General features: G+C 34.7%; 2 pseudogenes; both read right to left on the bottom strand.

Moving 5' to 3' along the window:
* Window positions 1-14,580, bottom strand: part of LOC120175707 — a 29,254-nt pseudogene extending 14,674 nt beyond the window's left edge.
* A 43-nt stretch (window positions 14,581-14,623) lies between these two features.
* Window positions 14,624-22,388, bottom strand: part of LOC120175706 — a 40,099-nt pseudogene continuing 32,334 nt past the window's right edge.

Here is a 22,388-nt window from a genome sequence, read left to right as displayed (position 1 = left end):
TGAGTTTCAAATGTTTAAGGCCCTCAAGAGGAGATATATTGGTATCATTGTGACTTTTTTATTGTCTCTAATGTTTAAAGTTTCAAAACATTGTACACCACTTCTCTAAGAGTGTGACGAAAACCTATGGGGGATAAACCTATGGGGGATAAAAGAGCTAACTATGAAAGCAAAGAAAGAAAATAGTTCATGTCGAAGAAGATTTGGAACTTATAAGTCGACCTTCCAACGATAGTTATTAGCTTATAACATCACTTTTCTTTCATTTTTTCTTTCATTTATGAATTTGTTTTCTTGTTAGTTTTGAGTTTTATAATTATTATTTTACTTTTGAATACTTTATTAGCTTATTTGATCTCATATAATGAACAATAAATTATTTATGTGCAGTTATAAAAAATGTCACGTTCAAAAAGTAAAGAAGGTGAAGCTCCTAAAAATAAACATGATTATGAAAACGGTTATTATGATATAGTGAAAAAATGGTGGATGAAATTGGTGAAGAATTTATTGTTCAATTTGTTAAGGAAAATGAAGCGACATTCAAAGTAGTTTGGTAAGATGTTAATGCAAAAGAGAACCTCTATTGGCCAACATGTCTGCTCATTGCTTGGATCTTATTTTGGAAGAAATTGATAATAAAAATGTGTGAAAAATGTCTTATATCAAGAAAAAAATATCACTTCCTTCATATACAATCATACATGGACTACTGATTATATGAAGAGGTATACCAATGGCATTGAATTCTTACGTCCTGGGATCAATAGATTTGCTACCAATTTCATTGCTTTGGAGAGCATTGTTAGAAACAAACAAGCAATCAAAGAAATGATGACTTATTCATAATAAAAAAAGGTCCACATATGCAAGAAAACAAGTTGGATTATAGATGATTGAAGTTATTAACTCCACACAATTTTGGAAAAAGACGGGTGGTGTCTTAAAGATCCAAGAGCTATTGGTTAAAGTATTAAGGATGTGCAATGGTAATGAAACCAACTATGGATTTTTATTTATGAAGTCATGAATAGAGAAAAATTGATAGTTCAAAGAGATTGTCATTATTACCGGATATATTGGAAAATAACTAATATGTTGGTATGCTATAAAACTTTTAAATTTAAATTGTAACGGTTGATATAACAATATAAACATATAAGCATAGCAAGAAATTCAACGGGAGTTCAGTCAAAGAATGAAAAGAATTCAGACCTGATAAACAATCCTCACACTTGAACCATTAACAGGAAATGAAGACATATCGATTATGGACAACGGTTATATTTTTGACCTCATCTATAGAGTTTCTACTCCTTAGCCACTCTATCAAATAATGTTTCGTGTTGGAGATTTAGGACCAGTTTGACATAGGTTTTGAAGAATGAACTTTTAAAAGTGTTGTAGAAATGAAATTTGAAAGTGTTGGACAAAAAATTTAATTTAAAATTTAGTTGTTTGAGATCGCTGTTAAAAAGTAAGTTTGAAAATATAAAATGTCCATTATAGACATTATGTTGTAAGTTAAAAATATATCATATAATTATATTTACACTTATATATGAATCATATTAATTTAAACGATAATAAATTCAAAAAAATATTATGATATATGAATTGTAATCCCTCAGACTAATACGGGTAACCCGATCCGATCTGGGGTGTCACATTAGAGTCATCAGAGCTACCCACTATAAAAATAGCGGAAAATTTAAAACTTTTATTAAAACATGTAAACTCATAAAATCATTTATAAAAAAAATTAAACTTTACTAATATTCAAAAATAAAACAGATTTTCAGACTCGTATATAAAACAAAATACAACCTACATGGCCCCTCATCACATGTACTATACTCTGCCAGCAATGCCGAAAGAATTCTCTTACTGATGTCGATAGATGCATTGATACGATTCTTATAACCTGAAAAGGTGAGTAACAGAGTGAGTAACAGATTGAGTAACAGAGTGAGCTTTGGGAAGCTCAGTAATACAATATCACCAGATGATGCTGAAGAACGTGCATATACAAATAGATATATATTTTCTTATTGGTTCAGACATCTACAGATTTTTAGGATAAGCTGAAGTCCCACTGATATCTTAGGTAGTAACAAACAATAAGATTTCAGTTCAGAGAAATATTTCGGATGATTGAGTTCAGGAGATCAGAATAGGTTATCTAGTGTGTTACCGTAAAACCAGTGAAAATATACATATATTTTTAAAACATTTTTTTTTAAAAATTAAAAAACCATAGTAATCCTTCCAATTGTTCACATCAGAATGTGTAGGTTCCCCAGAACCATACACCCAATTGCATAGCCAGTAAGACCCTGAGCACAAAGCCAAAGAGCCTGCAGATATACTTCCTCCAACATTACCCCCCCAAAATAAAACATTTTTCCGTCAGTAAACAGATATATCAAAAATAAAAACATAATTCATGCAAGATATCAGAACAAAATTCAGATCAGGTATTAGAACATAATTCAAATCGGAAATCAGATAAAATATTCATGTGATTAAGGAACACATTAGTGTTTCCATATATTATTCAGAGATACTGGATAATCTTATCAGGCAGAGAAACATGAATCTTCAGTATACCGATAGAATGTCAGAAGTTAGAATAACTATTGAAAGATTTCATTAAATAACGGAATCACCAGTTATTCAGAATGTGATTTATCAAGATTATATATTATTCGAACATTTTTTGGAAGCTCTAAGTAATCTGAAGGGTATTTAGAATCCTTTACATCTGAGTTACTTTTGTTTTTAGATATGATTAGAGTGGTTTGAGCTGATAAGGGAGAACGAATATTCAGGACCTTTACAATCTATGTCGATTAATCAGATTATCGAACAACTCGAGAAAAACAGCTCCCAAAACTAATGCTTATCGACTGGTCTATTCATTGTCCTTCCAGTGTATTTACTCTTTAATACAAAAAATTCTTGTACATATATCATCTTCAGAATCATCGATGAATAGATCTTCCAATGGTCTTTATTTCATTTCAATGTTTCAATAATATCAGGAAATGCTGACATACTTGTTTCGTGATTCATGACCCATAAAGAATGTACATCATTTAAGTTCATTAGCTTTCCTAGACTCATCCAAATCAATTATTTAATCTTCAGTCATTGAGATTACTTAGTTCATTCAGCAGTCAAGTCTATCGCGATTACTTCAAAGTTTTCTAGAGTAATTCAAACATTTCTCAATTTCAGATATATATTGTATTTTCGTTCAGTTCAATTTGGTATTAGTGGTTGATTTGTCTAACGAATATCCACTTCTTAGTATCAAATGCGCTCAAGAGTTGAACTGATCTGAGTACTTCCAGAATTATCATCGATCCGAACTTGAGGAGACAAACAAGGATTCAAGTGGAATCTATTCCATTCAGGTACAAATATAGCACTAACATTGGTTGACTAGCTTAATCTATGTTCCATAACTTTTAAGAGCAATACAACGACCATGTTTATTTGAATTTCTAAATTAATCCAATACATTTACTTATTCTAGGCCATAAGGGTATTTTCATCATTTTTGTATTTAATGTTAATTCAGTCCTTTTAGAGCTTGAGGATATCCAATAATTCCTAGGCTTGGTGATATTTTTGATTCATTTCCATTATAGGGGTATTTTGGTAATTTTATAGATACAAGGTATTTCAATCCTTTCATTCTGTCCGATCTTATTATTTAATTCAAACTTCTCATCTATTCTAGTCATTTCGAACAATTCTGACAAAAGAGCACCCTCGATAAATTATTCTTCATGTATTTACTCTTAACTCATAGATTTCTGGGTCAAGTGTCTTCTCAGATGTTACAAACAGGTTATCAGGAATTTTTCTGTACAAAGACATGATCTTAACAATTAAATATGTAATTTATCAAGTTAGGTACGAATTCTCACGGTACTTTCTCATTAAGAGTCAACTTGGACTATTTTTACCTCTTAAGGGCATTTTTGTAATTTCTTAACCAGGTAACTTCGGTATTAAAACTTTGAACAAGGGTAAATAGAATTTAGAGATCCTAAAGTTAAGTGTTTTTCCGAATAATCTTTGAACTTAAAATTATTCCTTATCAAACTTCTAATTTCTTTTACAAGCCATTAGAATTTTATTCAGTTACCGACTTTTTACCGCATTCGTATCGAGTGTAAGAATTACCTAACTACACAGATGAGATCAAACATTTTCTTATTTATGCATTTACTAATACCAACATGTTTCATAAAGCATGAAAATGTAATAATGTATTACCTAGATTTCTGTGCCATACTAATCGACCATTTAAACTCCATTCGAACGCCCTCAATCTTGAAATCAACTTCCAATAATTCCTCATATACATATCAACAGAAATTTCGTCAAAAACAAAGCTTAATTACTAAAAACGGATCGAATCGGGTGTAATCTATGGAAAATTACTTACCGGGTTTGAATTTGGCAAAACAAACCTAAAAAGGGACTCATGACATCAAAAAACGTCTGGATAGGTGTACCCAGAAAAAGTCAACGGCAGTCAACCGCCAGTTAAAGACAATCAATGGCTCAGCAGCTCGGCTCGGCTTGGGGAGCTTGGTCCCAGACCGGTCCAGCCGGTCAACCTATTCTCCAGTCTGCCAGACAAATCCAAACCACAGCGGGTGGCGCGGGCGGCGTCTCTGGTTATCGGTTCGGCATGAAAATTTTAGATTTATAGATCGAAACCTTGAGATTCTCATGCAAGTGTTATTTTTCAAAGAAACATAACGGATTGCATAATTTTAAAACGTACAATCTTCTTTAACGGTGGTCGGCGAGTGACGATGATAGATCAACAACAGTACATCGATTTCAATCACGTTTTAAGCGCACGATGAAAGTGGGTCCGATGGTACAAGTTGTGAGATGAACGGGTGGCCGGATCGACCAGAATCGATGAAAACAAATGGTAATCGAGTTAAAACCGACGAAGCTTCCGATTGAGTTTTACAGCGAATGAAGTCGATTCATGACGGAATAGAGGTCGGGTTTTTTATCCGTTTAATGGTGAGTCTATTGTGGTTTCGAATCGACGAACGATGACCAGATGTTGAAGAATCGGGGCTATAAAGTTGGGTCGATGGGGAAGAAAATTGGGGAAAAGCATCTGGGGAAAACCATATTGCTTGGGGGAGGGGATTTTATTTTTCAATATATAATAAAAAATGGGTAAATTCTGGACTGAGTCCCTGAATTTCTTGCACATTCTAAAACTAACTATATGTTTTAGAAACTTATAATTTAACCCCTAAATTGGGGTGTGACAATTCTCCCCTCGTTAAAAGAATTTCAACCTCGAAAATCATTCATGTCCCAGAATTGCATAAATGAAACTTCCATCAGTTCTTTCATATCTTCAAGTAGCTTTTATAGAAGTACGGGTCATTTACTAATCCTTAACCAGCTGAGTATACATTCTCATCATAACTTTCCCTCATTTCAAGAAAAGAATCAGAACGAATTTATCATTGAAGAATAAATTCAACCTAGGCTATGATAATAGGTTCATAGAGCAGTAACATATCCCAATTTAATTTCAGAGTCATGTCAAAATTTCTCAAATGAGTGACTCTCACATTACTCGTAAGGTACTTTACAGAGTTTAGAAAAATGCTACTGGTATTCCTTTATGCAAAGGTAGAGCCCTAACGGATAGAAAACTTAGATTAGCTCGTTACAGAGAGGGACTCGACTTTGGAGTTTCGGCTCAGAGTGGTATGATTGTAGTATAGGGGCATGTATTGATCATACATCTTTGACATTCAATCTATCCAAAAAACTCGACTCAACATATGCTCTGATACCACTAAATATAACCCCCTCAAACCGATGCGGGTAACCTAATCCGATCTGGGGTGTCACATTAGGGCCACTGGAGATATTCACCGTAAAAATAGCATAAAATTTAAAATTTTATTAAAGATGTAAACTCATAAAATCATTTATAAATACAAAAGTAAACTTTACCAATATTAAAAAATAAAACAGATTTTTAGACTCGTATATAAAAAGGTAAGTAATAGAGTGAGCTTTGCGAAGCTTAGTAATACAATACTACCAGATGATGCTGAAGAATGTGCAGATACATTTAGACATATACTTTCTTATTTGTTCAGACATCTACATATTTTTAGGATAAGCTGAGGTCCCACTGATATCTCAGGTAATAACAGAAAATTAGATTGCAGTTCAGAGAAATATTTCGGATGATTGAGTTCAGGAGATTAGAATAGGTTATCTAGTGTGTTCCCGTAAAACCAATTAAAAGATACATATATTTTTAAAAACATATTTTTTAAAATTCAAAAAGCATAGTAATCCCTCCTACCATTCACATCAGAATGTGTAGGTTCCCCAGAACCATACACCCAACCGTACAGCTTATAAGGCCCTGAGCACAAAGTCGATGAGCCTACAAATATACTTCCTCCAACATTACCCCCCAAAATAAAACATTTTTCCATCAGTAAATGGAGATATTAGAAATCAAAAAATAATTCAGGTCAGATATCAGAACAGAATTCAGACCAGGTACCAGAATAAAATTCAAATAAAAAATCAGATAAAAAATTCATGTGATTAGGGAACACACTAGTATTTCCAGATATTATTGAGAGATCCTGGATAATCTTATCAGGCAAACAAACACGAATCTTCAGTATACCGATAGAATGTCGGAAGTTAGAATCACTATTGGAAGAGTTCATTAACTGACGAAATCATCAGTTATTCAGAATGTGATTTATCAAGATTATATCTTATTCGAACATTTTTTGAAAGCTCTACGTAATCAGAGTTGTATTCAGAATCCTTTACATCTGAGTTACTTCTATTTTCAGATATGACCATAGTGATTTGAACTGATAAGGGAGAACGGAGATTCAGAACCTTTAAAATCTATGTCGTTTGATCGGATTACCGAACAACTAGAGATGAATAGCTCTAAGAACTAATGCTTGTCGACTGGTCAATTCATTGTCCTTCCAGGGTATTAACTCTTTAATACCAAAAATTATTGTCCATAGATCATCTTCAGAATCATCGATGAATACATCTTCCAATGGTCTTTATTTCATTTTCATGTTTCAACAATATCAGGAAATGCTGACGTACTTGTTTCATGATTAATGACCCATAAAGATAGTACATCATTTAAGTTCGTTAGCTTTCCCAGACTCATCCAAATCAGTTATTTAATCCTCAGTCATTGATGTTACTTAGTTCATTTAGCAGTCAAGTGTGTCCTGATTAAATCAGAGTTTTCCAGAGTAATTCAGATATTTCTGAATTTTGGATACATATTGCACTTCCATTCAGTTCAATTTGGTATTAGTGGTTGATTTGTCTAATAAGTATCCACTTCATAGTACCGAATGCGCTCTAGAGTTGAGTTGATCTTAGTACTTCCAGAATTATCATCGATCCGAACTTGAGGAGACGAACAAGGATTCAAGTGGTATCTATGTCATTCAGGTACTGATATAGCACTAGCATTGGTTAACCAGCTTAATTTGTGTTCTATAAACTTTAAGAGCAATACAACGTTCATGTTTATTTGAATTTCTTAATTAATCCAATACATTTACTTATTCTAGACCATAAGGGTATTTTGGTCATTTTGGTGGTCAATGTTAATTCAGTCCGTTTAGAGCTTGAGGATATCCAATCATTCCTAGGCTTGGTGATATTCTTGTTTAATTTCCATTTCATGGGTATTTTGGTCATTGTACAAATACATGGTATTTCAATCATTTCCTTCCGTCCGATCTTATTATTTAATTCAAACTTATCATCTATTCTAGTCCTTTTGAACAATTCTAATAAAAGAGCACCCTCGATAAATTATTCTTCAGGTATTTATTCTTAACTCAGAGATTTTCGGGTCAAGTGCCTTCTCAGATAAAAACAGATTATCAGGAATTTTCTGTGCAAAGACAGGATCTTAACAATTAAATCTGTAATTTATCGGGTTAGGTACGAATTCTCATGGTACTTTCTCATTAAGAGTCAACTCGGATAATTTTTACCTCTTAAGGGCATTTTCGTAATTCCTTAACCAGGTAACTTCGGTATTAAAACTTTGAACAAGGGTAAATAGAATTTAGAGATCCTAAAGTTAAGTGTTTTTCCGAATAATCTTTGAACTTAAAATTATTCCTTATCAAACTTCTAATTTCTTTTACAAACCATTAGAATTTTATTCAGTTACCGACTTTTTACCGCATTCGTATCGAGTGTAAGAATTACCTAACTACACAGATGAGATCAAACATTTTCTTATTTATGCATTTACTAATACCAACATGTTTCATAAAGCATGAAAATGTAATAATGTATTACCTAGATTTTTGTGCCATACTAATCGACCATTTAAACTCCATTCGAACGCCCTCAATCTTGAAATCAACTTCCAATAATTCCTCATATACATATCAACAGAAATTTCGTCAAAAACAAAGCTTAATTACTAAAAACGGATTGAATCGAGTGTAATCTATGGAAAATTACTTACCGGGTTTGAATTTGGCAAAACAAACCTAAAAAGGGACTCATGACATCAAAAAACGTTTGGATAGGTGTACCCAGAAAAAGTCAACGGCAGTCAACCGCCAGTTAAAGACAATCAATGGCTCAGCAGCTCGGCTCGGCTTGGGCAGCTCGGTCCCAGACCGGTCCAGCCGGTCAACCTATTCTCCAGTCTGCCAGACAAATCCCAACCACAGCGGGTGGCGTCTCTGGTTATCGGTTCGGCATGAAAATTTTAGATTTATAGATCGAGACCTCGAGATTCTCATGCAAGTGTTATTTTTCAAAGAAACATAACGGATTGCATAATTTTAAAACGTACAATCTTCTTTAATGGTGGTCGGCGAGTGACGATGATAGATCAACAACGGTACACCGATTTCAATCACGTTTTAAGCGCATGATGACAGTGGGTCCGATGGTACAAGTTGTGAGATGAACGGGTGGCCGGATCGACCAGAATCGATGAAAACAAACGGTAATCGAGTTAAAACCGACGAAGCTTCTGATTGAGTTTTACAGCGAATGACGTCGATTCATGACGGAATAGAGGTCGGGTTTTTTATCCGTTTAATGGTGAGTCTATTGTGGTTTCGAATCGACGAACGATGACCAGATGGTGAAGAATCGGGGCTATAAAGTTGGGTCGATGGGGAAGAAAATTGGGGAAAAGCATCTTGCTTGGGGGAGGGGATTTTATTTTTCAATATATAATAAAAAATGGGTAAATTTTGGACTGAGTCCCTGAATTTCTTGCACATTCTAAAACTAACTATAAGTTTTAGAAACTTATAATTTAACCCCTAAATTGGGGTGTGACAATTCTCCCCTCGTTAAAAGAATTTCATCCTCGAAAATCATTCATGTCACAGAATTGCATAAATGAAACTTCCATCAGTTCTTTCATATCTTCAAGTAGCTTTTATAGAAGTACGGGTCATTTACTAATCCTTAACCAGCTGAGTATACATTCTCATCAAAACTTTCCCTCATTTCAAGAAAAGAATCAGAACGAATTTATCATTGAAGAATAAATTCAACCTAGGCTATGATAATAGGTTCATAGAGCAGTAACATATCCCAATTTAATTTCAGAGTCATGTCAAAATTTCTCAAATGAGTGACTCTTACATTACTCGTAAGGTACTTTACAGAGTTTAGAAAAATGCTACTGGTATTCCTTTATGCAAAGGTAGAGCCCTAACGGATAGAAAACTTAGATTAGCTCGTTACAGAGAGGGACTCGACTTTGGAGTTTCGGCTCAGAGTGGTATGATTGTAGTATAGGAGCATGTATTGATCATACATCTTTGACATTCAATCTATCCAGAAAACTCGACTCAACCTATGCTCTGATACCACTAAATATAACCCCCTCAAACCGATGCGGGTAACCTAATCCGATCTGGGGTGTCACATTAGGGCCACTGGAGATATTCACCGTAAAAATAGCATAAAATTTAAAATTTTTATTAAAAGATGTAAACTCATAAAATCATTTATAAATACAAAAGTAAACTTTACCAATATTAAAAAATAAAACAGATTTTTAGACTCGTATATAAAAAGGTAAGTAATAGAGTGAGCTTTGGGAAGCTCAGTAATACAATACTACCAGATGATGCTGAAGAATGTGCATATACATTCCAAGAACTAATGCTTGTCGACTGGTCAATTCATTGTCCTTCCAGGGTATTTACTCTTTAATACCAAAAATTATTGTCCATAGATCATCTTCAGAATCATCGATGAATAGATCTTCCAATGGTCTTTATTTCATTTTCATGTTTCAACAATATCAGGAAATGCTGACGTACTTGTTTCATGATTAATGACCCATAAAGATAGTACATCATTTAAGTTCGTTAGCTTTCCCAGACTCATCCAAATCAGTTATTTAATCCTCAGTCATTGATGTTACTTAGTTCATTTAGCAGTCAAGTGTGTCCTGATTAATTCAGAGTTTTCCAGAGTAATTCAGATATTTCTGAATTTCGGATACATATTGTACTTCCATTCAGTTCAATTTGGTATTAGTGGTTGATTTGTCTAATAAATATCCACTTCATAGTACCGAATGCGCTCTAGAGTTGAGTTGATCTTAGTACTTCCAGAATTATCATCGATCCGAACTTGAGGAGACGAACAAGGATTCAAGTGGTATCTATGTCATTCAGGTACTGATATAGCACTAGCATTGGTTAACCAGCTTAATTTGTGTTCTATAAACTTTAAGAGCAATACAACGTTCATGTTTATTTGAATTTCTTAATTAATCTAATACATTTACTTATTCTAGACCATAAGGGTATTTTGGTCATTTTGGTGGTCAATGTTAATTCAGTCTGTTTAGAACTTGAGGATACCAATCATTCCTAGGCTTGGTGATATTCTTGTTTTATTTCCATTTCAGGGGTATTTTGGTCATTATACAAATACATGGTATTTCAATCATTTCCTTCCGTCCGATCTTATTATTTAATTCAAACTTATCATCTATTCTAGTCCTTTTGAACAATTCTAATAAAAGAGCACCCTCGATAAATTATTCTTCAAGTATTTACTCTTAACTCAGAGATTTTCGGGTCAAGTGCCTTCTTAGATAAAAACAGATTATCAGGAATTTTCTGTGCAAAGACAGGATCTTAACAATTAAATCTGTAATTTATCGGGTTAGGTACGAATTATCATGGTACTTTCTCATTAAGAGTCAACTCGGGTAATTTTTACCTCTCAAAGGCATTTTCGTAATTCCTTAACCAGGTAACTTCGGTATTAAAACTCTTAACAAGGGTAAATAGAATTTAGAGATCCTAAAGTTAAGTGCTTTTCCGAATAATCTCTGAACTTGAAATTATTCCTTATCAAACTTCTAATTTCTTGTAAAATTTTATTTAGTTACCAACTTTTTACCGCATTCGTATCGAGTGTAGCAATTACCTAACTATACAGATGAGATCAAACATTTTTTTATTCATGCATTTACTAATACAACCATGTTCTATAAAGCATGAAAAGGTAGTAATGTATTACCTCGATTTCTGTGCCATACTGATTGACCATTTAAACTCCGTTTGAATGTCCTCGATCTTGAAATCAACTTCCAATAATTCCTCATAAACATATCAACAGAAATTTCATAAAAAAAGGAGCTTAATTGCGAAAAACAAATCGAATCGGGTGATTAATCAGTGAAAACAGCTTATCGGGTTCGAATTTGACAAAACGGACCTAAAAAATAGACTTATGATGTCAAAAAACGTCAGAATATGTGTACCCGAAAAAAGTTAACGGTCGGTCAACAACCGATCAACGGCTTGGCCCGGTCGGCTCGATCCCAGACCGGTCTAGCCGGTTCAGACTGGTCCAGGCGGTCAACCGGTTCTCCAGTCTGCCAGACAAATCACATGCGTAGTGGGTGGTGCGTTCGGCGAGTGCGGCGTCTCTGGTTGTCGGTTCGACGTGAAATTTTCCAGATTTGTATATCGAAACCTCGGGATTCTCGTGCAAGTGTTATTTTTCAACGAAACATAATATATTGCAGAATTTTAAAACGTACCATCTTCTTCAACGGTGGTCGGTGAGTGATGACGACGGATCAACAACGGCACGACGATTTCAGTCGGGTTTTAAGCGTACAGTGACAGTAGGTCCGATTATACAGGTGGTGAGATGAACGGGTGGCCGGATCGATCGGAATCGACGAAAACAAACGGCGCTCGCGTTAAAACAGACGAAGCTTCCGATTGACTTTTACGGCGAACGACGTCGATTCACGACGGAATAGAGGTCGGGTTTTTTTTTTCGTTCAATGGTGAGTCTATTGGTGGTTTCAGATCGACGAACGTTGGTCGGATGGTAGAGAATCGAAACTACAAAGTTGGGTCGATGGGAAAAAAATTGGGGGAAAGCATACGGGGAAAACCAGATTGCACGATGGGGGCATGCAGAAGAACACGAGACTACTGTTCTTGAGTTGACTTACAGTTATGAAGTGACTGAATATACCAAGGAAAATGCATATGCGCAGGTCAATTTTTAACCCATTTCTACTTGGCTATATCTTGCAACAAAAGTCTCTGTTAGTACTGATTCCAAAACCCTTTTTTGGTGGACGATAAATAATATTTTAGATCTAACTAATCGAAAAAGATTCAAATTTTATTATCTATATTAAGAAACTGTGGATCCGCTACAGTGGACACGTCTTGGTTATTAAATCACATAGCTAATTATCACTTGGTTCTTCAAGGCACCTCTCATCTAACAGTTAAGCAAAGAAGAAAGCCTTTCCCCCCAATTGCAAACAAGTAAATAGCAGCAATACTTTACAGATATAATAATAACATTTAATTAAGCAGTCCATACCAACAATGGCGAAGAAATACTCTTCTGTTGTCTTCAATGTTTATACCGAAAGTGTGGATCTGCTACAGTGAACATTAAATCAGATAGAGTTGTTACAGATTATAGGAATAAAGAGGGCATACAGGAGAAACGAGGAATAAACAACAGAGTAATGAAAATCAAACAACATACACATGGTTCTCCAATAGACTCCAATAGCTATCACTTGGTTCTTCAAGGAAAGTTCACATCTTTAAAAAATAAAGGTATAATAACATTTAATAAAGCAGTTCATACCAACAATGGCAAAGTGCTATGCTTCTATTGTTTTCAACCCAGCTGCAGTCCAATTCCCAGAAAACTTAATCCTTGAGAAAAGTGGGTTCATTTTGGGAGGAAACAAACAGAAAAAGAGTTCAAGTTTAGCAGTAGAAAAAATAAATAAATAAAAAGATGGTGGTCCAGTTAAGGTCGGCTCAGTGAGAGACGTTGGATCTTAGTGGATCAAGCTTGTTATCTTCCCACTGCCAAGAGAGGAATGTCTTCGCTGCTCTGTGAAACCAACCTCACGCAGTGCCCTTCGCTCTAGGAGCCACGACACCCACAGTTTTCACTGAGGTCCCATGACCCAACTCTTGGCTTGGAACGGGCAAGCCATGGCAAAGCCACGTGGGATCCGACTCAAGGAGCCAAACCCATGTTCCACAATCTTAGTGCCCCCACTCGGGTCACAAGCTCCCGTTACAAAGCTCGGCGATAATTTCTGTGGGTAGCAACATATATAAATACCTAATACCTGCTCTTACTTATCCATGTGGGATTCTTTCTTTGAGGTGCTTTTTCTATTTTGTACAAATAAGTAAAATGATTACCAGGGGAAAAAAAACTTGAGATGAGAACTTGATCCAAAATAATAATAAAAGTATTCTTTTATATATTATTAATTGCATTTTGATTAAAAAAAAAATTATGTTATAGCATGACCTACTATTAATTTTTATTTTCAATTAATATTATTAATTTGACAAATTGATATTCTATTTAATTATTTTTAATTTGGATGAAATGTGAAAAGTTAAATGTTATATTGTATTAGATAAAATTTTCAATTAAAACTTTGAATTAAATGAAAGTCATTAAATTCTATTTAAATTCGAGAATCGAGTTTTATTGAAATCATATTAAATTTAACTTTAAATCGGAAAAATAACTATTCGATGCCTTCGTGGTAAATCTATCTCCGACATCTCCATTTCTTAACGGATACGATGAAAAATCCACTTTTTGTTGGATGATAGGGAATAATAATAATAATAATAATTGTGAGAAAACTGGCAACCAAAGTTGAGTTTCAAAGGTTAAAGGCCCTCAAGAGGGGGATATATTGGTGTCACTGTGACTTTGCATTGTCTCTAATGTTCAAAATTTCACAACATTGCACACCACTTCTCTAGGAGGGTGACGAAAACCTATGGAGATAAAAGAGCTAAATATGGAAGGAAAGAAAGAAAAATAGTTCATGTCGAATAAGCAGTCGAACTAATAAGTCGACCTTCCAACGATTTCCATCTATAGAACTTTCTTTTCATCTTCAGCTGGATCAAGAAAAGACTTAAAAGTACATGCATCACCTGTGGGTCGAACCGTCACCATCGTTGCAGGTTTGAAAGAAAACTGAGGTATACGATGACAAAATCTACTGAGTTTGGGAGATATCCATCGGATAGGAACCGAGGACTCGGAGAAATCCGGCATATTCCTGCCAGGGGGCACACAATTCATCTTCAGATTCACTCTGCGTGAATTAAGGGAAACGAATAGAGCTATGGAAATCAAGCTAGTTAAGAGTGCATCGCACACCAGAGCTTTGGAAATCAAGCTAGTTAAGAGTGCATCCCACACCGGCGAGATTTTGATATTCAAAGAAACAATACATGCAGACTCGAGCACCAGCATCACATTGAAATTTCAGAATGTATAGGATTCCAAGTGCTTCTTCAGGCCAGAAAAGGAAGAGATTTGGTCGGAAAAATACGGTCGTTATGAGTTAGAGACGTAATAAAAGACTGAAATTACTGACCTGTAAATGTTCCAATGCATTTTGGGCTCGCCGTTCAGCCATCGAAGTTTCAAAGTCGATGTAGAAAAGATAGTCGAAGAACCTGGAACCACACATCAACCGGATTAATAGCATTAATTTGATCACTAGTTATGATAATCCCACTTTCAAGAAAACTGTGCTTTGCTTTCTCCATCTGAATACGAGTATACTACACTTACATGGCAGTCCCACTGTTAGAATCGTCGACGACCTCAGAGGACGCCCTTTCCATCTGAAAATTGCTCCAAGAGGCGAGATAACAATCAGAATCGTCTCTGATAATGATAAGACAAAGATGAACACTCTGCTGTAGTTACCTTTGTTAGATTAGTATCCCTTAGAGAGAACACAGCCAAGGCTTTGAATAGCATGTCAGGACCTTCTTCTAGAGTAAAAACTATACTGGTCTGGAAAGTCGAAAGATTATCAACGAAAGAGACACATTAATCGAATAAATGACCAAGTTCAAGGAGGTATACCTTATAAACCCTGTCCGTTCCGGGAATTATGGGTTATCTTGCAAGTACCAAATACCTGGTAACGTTATCATCCTCGTCCTGATGCACGAGATGAAGTAAATCAACAATAGAAAGAAATGCGTCTTTTTTGGCCGAGAAAGGAAATGTTATTCAATACACACCACGAACATAGTGAAGCCATCATTCATCTTCATCGAGAGATCTATGTGGAATTAAAGAGGGATAAGAATACTGAAGGTTTTTTTCCTGGATTTTATCTGCAAGAGTGTCAAGCCCATATAATGCAGCTGCTCTAGCACTTGCTATTGCGCCTATATCTCTTTTGCCACTCGAAGCAACCATCTGTTCCGGTATCATGGTGCGTGGAACCACGAAATAATATAACAAGAAATGAACAAGATACAACACGAAGAAATTGAATTAGCACAAGAAGATCTCGAAAGTACCCGAGCAGCACCAGCAGAATCATCAGCACTAAGTCTAATAATGCCTAAGTTAGTAAGGGCCATATCACATTGAGCAAGTGCCTGAAAATGAGGATATTGTTAGCAAAACTAAGACTTCAAGAATCAAAATGCCAACCTTGGCATGAAGTTTGCACATTCGATAAAGCAATCCTCACATTTGAAGATAGATCGGTTATGGACGGCGGTTGTAATGCCCCAAATATTAAATTAAGGACATCTAAATCAAATATTTACAACTTAAGAAAATCACTAGATCATACCAGTAGACTATCAAACCTAATTAAAATCTATAGTATCAACAGAGATCGACCTACCTAAACCTTTTAACGGTTAATATTCCATATCAACACACGTGTAGAACAAGTACATTCGATCGGTATCAAATCAAGAAACCTCAAGCTTGTTGGTCCACGTGTGAGTAGCTTCCCATTTTTGGATTAATTATTTTTCGCATTTCATGAACATTGAATTGTAATTTGTAATTGTATATGATTTAAAGTAAATTAAAAGAATATTAATAATTATGGATTAATTTTGTTAAAAATATAATTTTAAGGACTAAATTGAACAAACATGAAATTACAAACAAAAATTAAATAAATTAAACAACACGTACTGATGACGGATCAAATCAAAATTATAAAATGTGGAGTTAAAATTAATATAAAAATGAACTAAATTGTATCCATTTAAAAAGTTGTTGAACAAAAGTTTATAGGGTTTGGAGATTATAATATAATTTATAAAATTTGAAATGAAGTTTATTATGTGATTTATAGGGTTTGAAGTAAATTACAAAATATAAATCTGTATGGGTCAATTTTAGATACAAATATAATTTTAAGGACTAAATTAGACGAATACTAAATTAAAAATTTAAATTTAAATAAATTAATAACACAAGAGTTCAAATCAAAATAATTATAAAATGTGAAGAAAATTATAAATATATTAAATTGCATTCATTTCAAAAGTTGACAAAAAATTGAAATAATTATAATATATGTATATATTATATAATAATATAATATGAAACTTGTATATATGTTATAATGTATATATATATATATAATATATATATATAAAGTATATAAACAATAAAGTATAAATATAAGTATATAAATTATATAAACTATATAATATAAGTATATAAGTATATATAAGTGTATATGTTGAACTATGTTTTATAATATTTTGATATAACAAATTAAGGCAAAATGTTATTTGGACTTGATTGAATTTATTCAAAGTTTTCCAAAATAATTCAAAGTCCATTAAATTAGAATTTGAGCACAAAACTGTTTTTCTAGGTACATAGTACAGATACTGTTCTTACAGTATCGATACTATTTGAACAGTACTAGTACTGTTCATGTGGTACCGATACCAAAGGTAAGAGAAATATCAATACTCTCTAGGTAGTATCAATACTACCAGTTGTTTTTCAAATTGCTCAAATTCCAGAATGCAAAATAGGTATTGATACTCAAAGGGGTACTTGTTGAACTATATTTTGATATAACAATTTATGGAAAAATGTTTTGGACTTGAATTGAATTTATTCAAAGTTTTCAAAGTTTACAAAAATAATTCAAAGTCCATTTAATTTGGAATTGAGCACAAAAATGTTTTTGCGAATAGTATTGTACTGTATGAATAGTACCGATAATGTGTGAACAACAACGAATAGTACTGATATTGTATGAATAATATCGATAATGTGTGAACAGTAACGAACAGTACTGATGCTCAAAAAATTCAGAATGCAAAATGAGTATCGATACCTCTACAGTAGCATCGATACTACTACAGTAAAATCAAGTCCAACGATAAAAAATTTCAAATATTACAAAGGTAGTACCGATACCCATTGAAGGGGTATCGATACTACTTGTTCGGGGCATATTTATTTTGCAGAAAATGAATCCCCAACGGCTTCAAAACATCCCCAACGGCTATATACGACTTCAAACTCATTCCAACTTATAAATACATGTTCAAGACACTTAAAGAATATAGAGAACACCTATCCAAGTATTCAAACACAAGAGAAGAGTTTTTCAATCTTATTTTTCTATTCTCTTGTAAATATTGTGTTCTTGTGAGCTTAAATTTTGTAAACACCCTACCTTTGAGAGGTTTTCTTTTTTACTTCTTTTATCCTTTTGTAAAAGGAAAGGTTCTAGCCGAGCCCTCGAAAAGCTAGGGATAAGGTTCTAGTTTAGCCCGTGAAAAACTAGGGAGTTGTAAAGGTTATCTCTTTGTCCTGTAAAAAGAAATAACAAATTAGTGAATTTGTTGGAAAATTCTTGGTGAGGAGCTAAGGTAGTGGATGTAGACTTGGTTGAGAAATCGAACCACTATAAATCGCTGTGCAAATTTTCTATATTTCAATCTCCTTACTCCCTGTAACACCCCAATTTAGGGGCTAAATTTAAGAAATTATAAAGTGGTGGATTTAATTGGTATTTTTGGAAGGAATCGGGGATTAAATTGCAAGATTTCAAAGTTGGCAGACCATTTTAAGAAGTGTAGGAAGTTCAGTGACTAAACTCTTGGTTTAGCCAATTTCCTTTATGAGAGAATTTATAACCCCCTCCCCGTGCTGCAGAATGTATAATTTTCCAGTTTTTCTCTTCCGTTGACCCAACTTCCAACTCCGATCTACTCGCCGTCCGACCTCCAAACAACGAGCCGAAACCACCATCGTGTTCGTTGTCAACCGAGGAACAAAACCCCTCAAACCTTTCGTCGTGAATCATCGCCGTTCGTCGTGAATTTCAGTCGAAAGTATCGTCGGTAATAACTCGGTTTTAGTTGGTTTTTCATCGATTCACGACGATCGGGTCATCCGTTTACGACACCTCCAGCACCATCGTGTTCCTTGTGCCGTTCCGAGTCCACGGGTGTTCTCCTTTTTCTCCGGCGGCGGCGCGTTGGGAGGTGAACCGGTCAAACTTCCCGATTTGTTGAAATCGAGCTCTCCGCCGTTCAAAATTGTGAACCGAGCTTTGTAAGTATCTCGAAATCGCTCAAAATAATTTTTAGAAATTTTTCCGGGATTTTATCACTGTTCACGCGCCCCCACGCGCCGCCACTGAGCGTGGGGAAGGAAAAAGTGACTGGTTTGACCGGTTTTGGAACTGTTTTGACCGGTTTGACCGGTCACGACCCGACCCGACCCGTTTACCCGACCCGTTGACCCGACCCGTTGACCGTTGACCCGTTGACCATTGACCGGAGTTGACCACTGTTGACCAAAACTTCGACCGGCTTTGACCGGGCATTAAAAGACCTTTGACTTCGACCGTGTATACCTATCCTGACATTTTTCGACGTTCCAAATCCGATTCCGCTGTCCGTTTTTCGAAATTCGAACCCGAAGGCCTTAAAATTGTCAGTCAAACCCGTTGACTTTGATTTTGACCGAAAATTCCAAATTTCCGAAAAGTCATATTTTATGCTTTCGACGTCCTGAATCCGAATCCGAAGTCCGTTTCGCCAAATTCGAACTCGGTAAGCCGTCTTTCACTGATTTATCACCCAATTCGATCCGTTTATCGTAATTAAGCTTCGTTTCTGATATAATTTATGTTGATATGTATATGAGGAATTATTGGAAGTTGAATTGAAGATCAAAGGCGTTCAAATGGAATTTTTATGGTCGATCAATATTGTACGGAAATCGAGGTAATACTTTACTACCTCTTTATGCTTTATGGAATATGTTGGTATTGATAAATGCATGAATGGAAATGTTTAGTCTCATATGTGTAATTAATGAAGATCTACACTAGGTACGAATACGGTAGAAAGTAGATAACTGAATATGGCTCAGATGACTATTATAAGAAATTGGAGGACGGTTTGAATTAAATTACAAGTTCTGGAATTAAGTAATAAAAGAATTAACCATGGATTGTAGATTATAATTTATCTCATTAAAGGTACTTAGATGATAAATTAAGAATATTTCGATTAGGGAAAATTACGAAATTACCCTTATGTTGGAAATGATAAGAATTGTCTCTGGAAGTGGATTAATAAATCTGAAAAGAATTATTGATCTGCTAAAACTATTGATGTGCATAAGAAATGTTAGTTTTACTTGGAAATTATGGAGAACCGGTTTTTAACCCCAAGAAGGTTTATGCAAGATACTAGAAGTGTGTTAAGGGAATTATTTCAAGATCAGAGATTGTTCAAGAAAGCAATTAATCATAGGATCTCTAAATTATATTATTTTCGTTAAGAGCTAATATCGAACTTATCTGGCTAAGAAATTACGGAAATACCTTAAGAGGTAGAATAGTCTGAGATGACTCTGAATGAGAAAATACTTAGAGGATTCGTACTTAACTCGAATAAGTACGGATTTAATTGTTAAGATCCTGACTTAGTGCAGGAAAATTTATGATATTCCGTTTGTAAAGTCTGAGAAGACACTTGACCTGAAAATATTCGAATAATGAGTAAATACTGGAAGAGTAATTTATCGGGGGTATTCTGCTGTCAGAATTGTTCGAAAGGACTGAAGTAAATGATAAGATTTAATTAAATAATAAGATCGGATGGAAGGAAAAGATTGAAATACCGTAGATCTATAAAATGACCAAAATACCCCTGTAATGGAAATGACCCAAGAATATCACCAAGCTCAGGAATGATTGAATATCCTCGAGTTCTGAAATGAATGGAATAAAACTGAACATCAAAATTACCAAAATAACCTTATGGCCTAAATTAAGTAAATGTCTTGGATTAATTAAGGAATCCAAGTAAGCATAGGTATTGGACTACCTTTAAAGGTAATGGAAAATAATTTAAGTGAGTAGATCAACCCTAAAGCTATGTCAATACCTGAATGGCATAGATATTACTGGAACATATGTTCGTCTTCTCAAGTTTGGCTCGATGATGAATCTTGGGAGTATTCAGTTTAGCTCAGATCTAGATCGTATTCAGTACTAAGAATTGGACGTTTGTTCAACAATCAACCACGAAGACCAAATTGAATGGGATGGAAGTACAACATGTATATGAAATTCAGGAACGTTTGAATTTCTCTGGAAAATTCTGAAGTAACTGGAATGGAGATGACTGCTAAATGAAATAGGTAACCTCAATGACTGAGGATTTAGTAAGTGATTTGGATAAGTCTGGAAACTCTGATGAGTTTACGTAGTGTACAATTACAATGGGTTATGAACAAATTAATCAAGTACGTCAACATTTCATGATATTGTGGAAGCGTGGAAATGAAATAAAGTCATTGGAGATTTATTCAGCGATAATTCCGAAAATGGTCTACGGACAAGAATTTGTGGTATTAAAGAGTAAATACCCTAGAAGGAAAATGAATTGACCAGTCGACATAGATTGTTAAGGTTCTGAATCTTCGTTCTCAAGTTGTTCGATTATCCGATCAATCGACATGGATGTAAAGGATTCTGAATACCCTTCTGATTACGTACAGCTTCTGAAAACTGTCCGAATAAGATAATATCCTGATATTCACATTCTGAATAACTGATGATTCTGTCAGTTAATGAACTCTTTCAAATAGTGATTCTAAATTCTGATATCCTATCGGTATACTGAATATTCATGTTTCTCTACCTGTTAAGATTATCCAATACCTCTGAATAATATCTGTAAACTCTGGTGTGTTCCCTAATCATATAAATATTTTATCTAATTTCCGACTTGAATTCTGTTATGATCCTGACCTGGATTCTGATCTGATATTGACATGGATTCTGATCTGATACATGACCTGGATTCTGATATGATACTTGACTTGAATTATGTTTTGATTTTTGATATATCCGTTTACGGACGGAACATGTTTTATTGGGGGTATTGTTGGAGGAAGATTACTTGGAGGTTCCTCGGCTGTGTGCTCAGGGCCTTACTTACCGGTTCCTCGGCTGTGTGCTCAGGGCCTTACTGTTAGTGACGGGGTTGTATGGTTCTGGGGAACCTATACATTTTGTTCGTGACGGATGGGGGTATATATATATATATGTTTTAAAAAGATCTGAAAAGTTACATGGTTTTTTGGGAACACACTAGAAAACCTATTCTGATCTCCTGAACTCAGTCATCCGAAATATTTCTCTGAAACAAAAGCTCATTGTCCGTTACCACCTGAAATATCAGTAGGATCTCTGCTCAACATAACAATCTGTAAATATCTGAACCAATAAGGAAAATATGTTTATTTGTATCTACACGTTTTTCAGCATCATCTGGTAGTTCTGTATTACTGAGCTTTCCAAAGCTCACTCTATTACTCACCTTTTCAGGTTAAAAGAATTGTACCAGTGCATCCATCGACTTCAGTAAGGGAGTTCTTCCGGTGTTGTTGCAGAGTATGGTACATGTGATTAGGGGGCATGTAATTGTATTTTG

The sequence above is a fragment of the Hibiscus syriacus genome, unplaced genomic scaffold, assembly GCF_006381635.1.
Source record: "Hibiscus syriacus cultivar Baekdansim isolate YM2019G1 unplaced genomic scaffold, ASM638163v2 tig00112215_pilon, whole genome shotgun sequence".
Classification (NCBI taxonomy): domain Eukaryota; kingdom Viridiplantae; phylum Streptophyta; class Magnoliopsida; order Malvales; family Malvaceae; genus Hibiscus; species Hibiscus syriacus.
Note: the sequence above shows the minus strand (reverse complement) of the source record. Positions and strands in the feature narration are given on the sequence as shown.